The sequence below is a fragment of the Myotis nattereri genome (assembly GCF_964212035.1).
Source record: "Myotis nattereri genome assembly, chromosome: 2".
In the NCBI taxonomy this organism is placed as follows: Eukaryota; Metazoa; Chordata; class Mammalia; order Chiroptera; family Vespertilionidae; genus Myotis; species Myotis nattereri.
In genome coordinates, this window is record NC_138076.1 from 102138001 (window position 1) to 102148956 (window position 10956).

The following is a 10956-nucleotide window of genomic DNA, read 5'->3' on the forward strand; positions in this document are numbered from 1 at the left end:
CACGCCAGGCGGAAGTCAGTCCCAGGTGGGAGCCAGTCCTGGGTGGGAGCCAGTCCGGGTGGAAGTCAGTCCTGGGTCATGTAAGTGGAAACTGTAAGAAATAGAAACAAGGCAGACCTATCCCTCCACATGGGGAGATATTGGCAGAAGAATAGCAGGGAGCCAGAACTCCCACCATCTCATAACAATAATGAATACCCATCTCCCTCCCCTGACACACACACCTACAAACCTTGGGCCAAGTGGAGAACCTGGATTTCTACTGTCTTCTTGAAATAATGAGGTGACATCTCACCCTTCCCTTACCAGAGCAATATCAAAGCAAAGCCAGATGAAACATGGTTGAAAAAGATCCAGAGTTTCATAATGCTCAAAATTTCTAGGTTTCAATTATCAAATTATTCATACAAAGAAGCAGAAAGAGCTAAAACTGAATAAAAAAGCTAATAGATACTAACACTGAGATAGTAGAGGTGACAGAGTTATTTGATAATAAGTTTAAAGCAACCATCAAAACAATTTTTACATGAGTGATTTTGAACATCCTTAAATGGGAAAAAAAGAAAGTTATGGCAAGTAAATAGGAAGTCTCAGCAAAGAAAATGAAGCTATAAAGAAAAACCAAATGAAAATTATAGTTCAGTAGAATATAATAACTGAAATAAATAACTCAGTGAATAGGCTCAAAGCAGAATGGATGGAACAGAGGAAACACTCAGGGAACTAGAAAATATAACAATAAAAATATCCAATGAGATAGGGAGAACATGGGATTGAAAACAACAGAAAAAGATCAGAACCACAGGAACCAGTGGAGTCATAACAACAACAAAAATAAATAAATAAATAAATTGATAAATAAATAAATAAAACTGTAACATTTGGAGTTTAGGAAGAAATTAAAGGAGATGGAGCTGAAAGAGTACTTGAAGACTCTTCTACTTGGTCAAAAGACAGAAATCCTCAACTTTAAGAAGGTGACCAAATACAAAATGAGAGAAACCCAAAGATATCAATACCCACATCATATTCAAACTTCTGAAAAATAAAAACAAAGAAAAAAATCTTGAAAGTTCTGAATGACAAATAACACTTTATCTATAAGGAAAAAGTAATTCTCATGACAATAGGTTTTCCATTAGAAACCATAAAGTCTAAAAATAAAAGAACTGTCAACAGAGTACTATTGCCAATGAAAATATCCTTCAGCAATATGGGGAAAATCAAGGCACCTCAGAAATGAGAAAACATAAATGTAAACAAGAATTGATAAAGAATAATATCCAAATCTCAAAAAATAGATGAAATATATTTAATATAGTCTATCCAGGTAAACTCAAATTTATTCCTCCATTACTTACTTACCAGGATAGCTAAAATTAAATAGGCTGATAATATTAATTATTGGCAAGTATCTGCAGGATCTGGATCTCTCATTCACTGCAGGTGGTTGTATAACTTAAATAAAAGGATGCTAAACTGTATCTACTAAAACTAAACATATGCCTACAGCATGACGCATTAAATTTACTGCTTTTATATATCCAAAAGACATGAACAGATAGGTCCTCAAAATCATATGTGAAAGTATGTTTAGCGTACCTTAATTCATAATATTTTTAAATTAGAAACAACTTACAAATCTGCCTACAGGAAAATGGAAGAATGGTAAATTCAAATAATAGAATACTACACACCTAAAAAAAAAGGAATAAAATCCTGATATGAAGAATATTATGGGTTAATTTAATTTCATAGATTTTATCTTGAGCAAAAGAAGTGAGACACAAATGAGAATACATCATATAAATCCACTGATATGAGTTTCATGAACTATGGTACTATCAGTGATTATAAAGGTCACAAAATTAAGAAATTCTGAGGGTAGTAGTCAGAAAGGGGGATGAAAGAAACTTCTAAAATCTTTAAAAAGATTCTGCATCTTATATTGGGTGTTACATATGTAAACAAGTTTGATCTCTACATTTACGTTTCATGCACAGGTGGAGTTAAATATAGGTGTTTTCTTGTCAGGGCCAGCCTGACAGGGTTGAGCCGGGCTGAGGCAGGGAGGTGGGAATTGAGAAAAGAAAGAAAGACAGGAAAGCGGGGTTGGGAGGACCCCAGTTCTCTTGATGAACTGAAGCGAGTTTATTAGCTATACAATCCTATTTATACACGACACACTGAATCGGAGGTCTGTCAAGAGGAATGTATTCTTTGTTCCTCTTAATCTCTAAGGGAGAGATACAGCAGAAGGACACGTTCTCAGTACAGCATATCTCAGTAAATAGTTACAGACTTCTTGGTAAGCTGTGAAAGGCTGTTCTCATTCTACAAATGTTACCCCCATTCTACTGATATCGCCATCCAAACAAGTCTGGGAAAACTGTGTGGGCAAGGGTTCCAGCCTTGCTAGCCCCTGCAGGTGCAAGGACCTTGCCAGCTTACATCTGGCCCCCAACAGATCTCCCTTCTTTGTTTTTTAGGCGAAGTTCATGTTTCAGTGTCTGATAGTTTTTTTTATGTGTACATGTCAGCAGTAATATTTCAGTTCTGGATGGTGGACAAATGGTGGCAATGCAGGTCCGACCCTCTCTAGTTTGGTCCTGGGCAACTTGCAACGATGCACAGCTGCTGACTGCTAGCATGATAAGGTGTCTTCACCATCTTTATTTCTGGACTGCTTCTCTTCTCGTTGTCTCATGAGGCCACTGCTATTCTGTGGCTGGAGCAGTCCTGATAATTCCTCTCTGTTGCAGGAATCCACATGGTCTTGGAGTTGTTTTCTGAAAATATACAAACATATTCTCGACCAAAGGTTAATAAAGGAATCATATCTATTATTTAGACTTGGGATTCTTTTAATTTTTGTCCAAACGATTTTCCTTTGGCTTATTTTGACACCATGTATATTTTCATGGGTGTCTTCCTATTAGCATTATAAATGAAAAAATTAATTTTCAAGTAAAAATATTAAAGCAATTAAGGCATTTACTTAACAGGTTATCATTTACTTAACAGTTTATTATTCCACTATCCCTCCTTTTTTATTTTTTAATATTAGGAGGTTTTTAGAAATTATATAATGCAGTCTAGATAACTTTAAATTTTAATTTTTGTATAAAAATATGACTGCTTTAGGTTTATAGTATGTTAAGCAATTTGTCCATGAAATGAAAATTTTGGCTAATACTTTATGAATAATTACGTATATTAATTAGTAAAATTTAATTAATCTGAAAACTTGACTATTATTTTACTGTTAAATTTAATACTTTAATAACAATCTTAGTTTATACTGTAAATATTAATGGAAAGGATTATTTTGCATCCTTGAGAAGGCCCTGAGCATTCCTTGTGTTAAGCTAGATTTATATGCAGGGTAGTTGCTGTTAGCCAAGTCTCTGTTATCTGGGTACCGATTTCGGCTGGTTTAAGTCTCTTTCTGTTATCTGGGTCCCGATCTGAGCTGGGCATGGGAAGCGCAGCAGCCATGGGGGCAGGAGACCTCCCTCAGAAGGGGCGAGTGTTCAAGCCCCTGCATAGTTGGGGGGGTGAGGATCTCTGCCCCACCTCTGTTGACCCCCAAGTTCTCCCCTGAGGCCCCCTGCGACTGTGCCTGTCTTAGGTCGCCCCTCCCAGAGGGGTCTTACCCGTCGTTGACTAACCAGCCATCCTCCGGGGCCAAACAGGGTGATGTGAGGTTTAGTTTTGTCTCCTTGGTAGCGTATGCCCCTGTGGCCTCCATGCCCAGTAACTGCCTTTGGATCCCCTCGCCTGCTGGCGGGGCCCCGGCATTGATCATGGGGAACCCAGATTTCTTCTCTAGAGAGGGCCCAGCTTACGCCATTGGGCAAGAGACAGATCCATGGTACCAGCCACCATGAGGCTTCAACCTCAGTATGAACAGAGAGCTTAGATAACAGCTGTGGGCAATTGGAAGAGAGACCCCCTTTGGTAAAAAGGGTCAAGAGAGGTCAATATAGAATGCTTAAGTGCCTTCCCAGGGGGCCTTCCACACAGTGGAAGTGATTAAATCCTTTTATGTTCTTATTAAATTGCTACCAAATATTTAAGGAATTTGTAAGTTTGTTTTGGGATAAATGTACAATATGCTGTTGTAAAATATTAAAAGTTATTAATGAGCTTTTATTATTTTAAATTATATCTTAAAATTCTACTGCTGTATTTTAAGAAATATTAAATAAGATAACTTGTTTTGCCTTTTCTTAGAGGCAAAAACTTAAAATATATATTTATTAATATTTATTTTATAAAGCTTTCTATGTGATTTTAAGTATATTAAATTGTCTTTATTAAAAAATCATTTAAGAAAAGAGAATAAACTTTTGAAAACATTCCAGGGCCCATGAAATGTCCTAAAGTAATTCCTTGATTATAGTTTAGAAATCTAACGTAAAAAACTATTAAATATATATGTGTATATATAATTTAAAGATTATATACCTTTTATAATTATTAAGAGATATCAATTAAATTAAAACTGTTCTTTGTATTTAAAAATTTTGGTTGGGATTATAGAATTTATCCTCTTTTTTTCAATTAGATAAATGTTGAAATTTTATTATAATTATATGATTTCTCCCAATTTATGTAACCAGAACTTTAGACTCTTAGCTGGCAAGTTAAATATTTAGTATTTCTTAATCAGTAACATTTTTAAGAATAAACTTCAAAAATACATGACATAATCAAATAGATTTAATTCTGTCCTCTAGATTTTTTGTGAGGGACATTTAGATTAATATTTTAGCATTCTGTTATTTTAGAATATTTAATTTAATTTAGTAAACTCCTAAGCCTTGGGGTGCCATTCACTGAAAACAGGTAACTATTAAAATACAAATTAGTTACATTCTTTCTATTAAGGATGGGAAACTGAGTAGCAAGCCTCTTTTTTAAAGTTGTCACTGGCAGGAAATTTTTGGCCTACCTGCTCTGTTGGGGGAAGGGAGGCTAGCCCTTCCTCTATTAGAAACTGCTTTGGGAAGCCAGCCTTAATTAAAGGGCGTAGCCGTCTTTTACCTGGGCTACTTAGATTTTTATAATTAATATATTTTAATAATTCTTGAGATTTAAATTCAATTTATTATTTTAAGGCATATTCTTTAGTAAATTCTTTTAATAGAGACAATTTTACTAACTTTACTTTTTGGCCTTGAAATTAACCTTTTAATATTCTTTATTAGTATTTAAAAACTGTTCTTTATTATGGAAATGCCAATCCTGCTGCTAGAATCTAGCCAGCATCTTTTTTTCTTTGGGTTAAATTTTGCCATCTTTCTTAGGAAATAATCAGTCTTGGGTTTTATTTTGTATATTTGTAAAGAGATTTTAGCTTGAAACTCTATCTAAATGTCCAAAATCAGACAATGCGCGCCTTAGTTTCAAGCCAGTTTTCTCTTTACACGTGTACAGAAATCCCAGACGCATTTTTAAATTTCAGATCCGGTGGCATTTGCTGTAGCTGTATCGGAAATGCAAAGAAATCATCATTTCTTCTCTATGTGGGAGGTTTTAAATCTAATGATATTTTGTTTATTTCAGTAGGCAAGGGCAGCACCCAGGACAGACAGAATGTCTTATTCCTATGGATCCAAGGCCCAGCCCGGCACTCCCGGGGGCTGCTCGGAATAGCTCTTGTATCTGTTTTGCTCTCTGGGGCGGGCTGGGTGCTGTGCAGCCTGCTGGCCTTGAGACGGCATAGGGACAGGAGGGTAAATAGACAATGTCCCTGTTATTTGCTGTGTCTGGGCTGGCCCCTTTTGGTAGTTTCCCGACTGGTGTTGAGGCAAAGAATGTCCCTGGATATCTGTCTTAGATTTACACTCATTTGCCCAATGTTTTCCTTTTTTACATTTAGGGCATAGTCCAGGTTGTTTGGGACCTCTGCCATTTCCTTTATTAACCCCTTTATTAGAAGGACACTGTTTTGCCATGTGTCCTGTTCCTCCACAAGTGTAACACTTGTGTGTTTGACTTTTCCCTGTGCTAAATTGTTGCTGAAGAATTCCTTCAATGGTGGTTCCCTTTAATGCAGCCGCAATGGCAACTCCTTGTATATATGAGGGGCCAATATCTGCGCAAATGCGGATATAATCTGAGAGAGTCCCCTGTCTTTGATAGGGCCGCAGTGCAGCTTGGCAGGCAGTGTTGGCGTTTTCATATGCCAACTGTTTAACTATTAACATGCCAGCCTCTCCATCCACCACTACTCGGCCAACAGCCTGTAATAGCCGAGAGACAAAATCCTGATACTTTTCATCTGGCCCTTGAATAATTTTTGAGAGCTCCTCTGTTTTCTGACCAGAGGTGGGTAACTTTTTCCAGGCTCTGATCCCAGCTCCATTAATCTGTCCATAAGCTTCCTGGGGGTATTGAATTTGATTGTGGGTATCAGCATAGACTCCTTCACCTACCAGCATTTCATAAGAAATATTAATCTGGGCCGCTCGATTACGAGAAGCTTGTTCCTTAGCCTTTTCATCATATTCTGATTTCCACAAGAGATAATCCCCTCCTGATAAACAAGCCTTGGCAATAGCTCTCCAATCATTAGGTGGGAGAGCCTCTTCGGCCATAGTTTCCAAGATGGTTAAAGTATAAGGGGAAGTGGGCCCATACTGAGCACAGGCTGTTTTTAACTCTTTTAAGGTTTTAAAAGGAAGCGGGTCATAAGCACGCTCACGCTGTCCCGTGTGAGGATTTACCCGTTCCATAACAGGGAAGGCATGAATGCCCAATTCCTCACCACACTTCCGTGCCTCCTGCAAGGCCATCTGGAGAGGGGAAAGTGGAACTGGTGCTGCACAAGGCAGCGGAGAGCGGAGGGAACGGCCCCCGCGGCTTCTCTTTTTCTTGCTAAGAAGCTTTAATGTTTCTAAAAAGGATTCCAACACATCCTCTATATCACTGCCCTCTTTAGTTCCAGCAGAAAAATATTCTTCCTCCTCTTTTGCCTGAACAATACCTGTATTATCATCATGACAAAGAGCAGCAGCTTCCTCAAAATCCTCCTCATCTTGAGGAGTTAAATTGTCTTTAAAAGTTACATTATTTCTTTTTAATATACTGTCTTTTTTAGACACCTGTTTTGTGCTATCACGTTGCTTCTCCTTTTTTTCTGGCTTGAGAGACGGTTGATTATGGTCATGCCTGGGATCTAAATAATCCCGTATTAAATTCGATAAGGAAATGCAGACCTCCTGAATGAATTTTAAAAAATTTTCTACTTGCTTGTCATTAATCTTAGTTCCTCTACTATTGAGCATAAACTTTAGCATTTGGCCATAAAAGGCATTTTCTCTAGATTCTAATTGCCCCATGCTTTACTCCTGATTATCAAAAAATTGCTCCTCCGTTACCTTAACGAGTGCACTCTTTATCCGGAGGAGATCCTCACGTCGTCTCTCCAGGCCGACGGAGTTCCTCACCGTCTTTTTCCCAGTTCCTCAGTCCCTTAGCTCGGGCGCTAGATCTGCCAGGGCCAGCCTGACAGGGTTGAGCCGGGCTGAGGCAGGGTGGTGGGAATTGAGAAAAGAAAGAAAGACAGGAAAGCGGGGTTGGGAGGACCCCAGTTCTCTTGATGAACTGAAGCGAGTTTATTAGCTATACAATCCTATTTATACACGACACACTGAATCGGAGGTCTGTCAAGAGGAATGTATTCTTTGTTCCTCTTAATCTCTAAGGGAGAGATACAGCAGAAGGACACGTTCTCAGTACAGCATATCTCAGTAAATAGTTACAGACTTCTTGGTAAGCTGTGAAAGGCTGTTCTCATTCTACAAATGTTACTCCCATTCTACTGATAATCGCCATCCAAACAAGTCTGGGAAAACTGTGTGGGTAAGGGTCCCAGCCTTGCTAGCCCCTGCAGGTGCAAGGACCTTGCCAGCTTACATCTGGCCCCCAACATTCTCTAGCACTGAAAGTCGCTTATTATTTAAGCTTGGGTTCCTCAACTTTCAGAGTTCATGCTAATCTCCATTATGTCATATTACCATTGAAGATAAATAGTGCCATCAAGATCTAATTCTACAGCTCACTAACCCTGAAAAATGAAAGAGGATTTATCCTGATTAAGAACTCTGAAGAGAGACATACCTTGAAGGAACACAAAACGGACATCATCCAGAACTACAGGAAGGCTGGCTGAGTGGAAATTCTACAACTAGAAGGAAAGAAAAGCACACTGAGAGCCAGAGGAGCTGCGGAAGTAAAGTGCAGAGGTACGGGGGCTCGCGCGCGCGCAAAGGGGCTGGCACCTGAGGACGCGGCTGTCTTTTTGAACCCAGAGGGAGTCACAAGCTCCCAACGGCTCTGAAATCCGGTTCTGGGAAGTCTCTGGGGACCCAGGACTCATACAGGGAGAAACTGGACTGTCTGGCAGCGGGTGAACTTGAGGGAGGCTTTCCCTCAGAGGTGCTTGCAGCCATTACCGGGACACTGAGACACGCGACTCCTTAGGGCAGGGCTAAGGATCCGCCATAGCTGCTTGCTCCATCCTTAGATTCCTTGAGACCCCGCCCCACCCAGGCTGCGGCAGAGGCTTTTGCATATGAATGCCCCGGCCCTTTGCAACCTGATAATTACATAACTGCAGCCGGGTCAGACATACCCAGAACTTCCAAGAGAAGGTCCAAGGCCCCACAGCGGCTTGCATTGCTTCACAGCTGAGCCTCATCAGGGCACCTCCAAACTCCAAAAAAGGAAGGGGAATCTGCAGTTCTCTTCGTAGCTCCTGCTGTGTAACCTCAGGCAGAGGCTAAATTAGCACCTCCTTAGATCCAAGAGCCAGTGTACCCAGTGGTCGGAGGGGGACCATCCAGATTACATCTCCGCAGATCCATAAGGGACACACTCAGGGTGCAGACTCAGTGAGCACCAAAACCCCACTGAAGCAAGTCTTGCCCCAGAAGGGTGTCTCCAGCACAGAAGTTCTCCCACTGCAGACACAGCTGATTCTCACTACCAATTGGCCTGGAGGTCAATTCCTCCCAGTGATCCTACAACAACCAAGGCATAACTACAACAAGACTGTGCACAAAGCCCACAAGGGGGTGCACCAAGAGTGTCTACCTCAGGTAACTGGGGAGGCTGAGACACTGGGCCCTACAGGACACCTAGCACACAAAGCCACTCTATCAACACAGGGAAGCAGCCAAATGCGGATACAAAGAAACAGGTCACAAATGGCAGAAATGGAGGAAAGCAAATGACTGGATATAGAGTTCAAGGCCACGTTTATAAGGTTTTTCAAGAATTTTATGGAAACTGCCGATAAATTTAGTGAGTCCCTCAATAAGTATAGTGAGACCCTGGAGGACATGAAAAAGGACCAACTAGAAATTAAGCATACACTGACTGAAATAAAGAATAATTTACAGAGATCCAACAGCAGACAAGAGGATCCCAAGAATCAAGTCAAAGATTTGAAATACAAAGAAACAAAAAATACCCAACCGAAAAAGAAAAAAGAAAAGAGATTCCAAAAATATGATGATAGTGTAAGGAGCCTCTGGGACAACTTCAGGCGTACCAACATCAGAATTATAGGGGTACCAGAAGAAGAGAGAGGGCAAGATATTGAAAACCTATTTGAAGGAATAATGGCAGAAAACTTCCCTTACCTGGTGAAAGAAATAGACTTACAAGTCCAGGAAGCGCAGAGAACCCCAAACAAAAGGAATCCAAAGATGACCACACCAACACACATCATAATTAAAATGCCAAGAGCAAAAGACAAAGAGAGAATCTTAAAAGCAGCAAGAGAAAGAAACTCAGTTACCTACAAGGGAGTACCCATACGACTATCAGCTGATTTCTCAACAGAAACCATGCAGGCCAGAAGAGAGTGGCAAGAAATATTCAAAGTGATGAATAGCAAGAACCTGCAACCAAGATTACTTTATCCAGCAAAGTTATCATTCAGAATTGAAGGTCAGATAAAGAGCTTTACGGATAAGAAAAAGCTAAAGGAGTTCATCACCACCAAACCAGCATTATATGAAATGCTGAAAGGTATTCTTTAAGAAGAGGAAGAAGAAAAAGGAACTCTTACCATTTGCCACAGCATGGATGGAACTGGAGTGCGGATAAATACCACATGATCTCACTCATTTGTGGAATATAATGAACAACATAAACTGATGAACAAGGACTGATCCAGAGACGGAGAGGCATTGATTGGGCTGTCAGGCCTTGGAGGGAAGGTAGGGGAGGGTGGGGGTAAGGGGGAAAGATCAACCAAAGGACTTACATGCAAGCATATAGGCCTAACCAATGGATACGGACAACAGGGGGGGTGCGGGCATGGGGGGGGTAGAGGGTAACGTGGGGACAAGGACAGATATGTAGTATCTTAATCAATAAAAAATATATTTTAAAAAAAGAACTCTGAAGAAATCATACTAACAATTCAATATAATTCACCAAATATTATGCAAAAAAATCATCTCAATTGGAGTATCATTTATGATTCAATAATTGGAATTTAAGAGGAAGTAAAAGAGTAGGTCTTTTGTTATTCTCATAGTTTGTGGACTCAGTAGTAATACTGATAAACTATTGAAAAAGTAGGTGTTTACTTTTTCTACAAATATTTAAATTGTTTGGGTAAGACTGTACATTTTTAGCCTAAACATACTTTAATATATTTTATTGTTAATTTTAGAGAGGAAGGGAGAGGGAGAGAAAGATAGAAACATCAATGATGAGAGATGCTGGAGTCCATTCATTGTCTTCACTAGCTGAGTTTAGACAGAGACCCCAAAAAGCTAGTAACCTTTGAAGTCCTAGCAAAGGTCAGAACTGTGCACCACCCAGTTAATCTAGGAACCACCCAGTTAATTTAGGTAATAATAGTTGAAGCATCATCCCCACCTTAGTTCACTTAATTCCTTAGATATTTATGTAGATCCTTGTTGATTA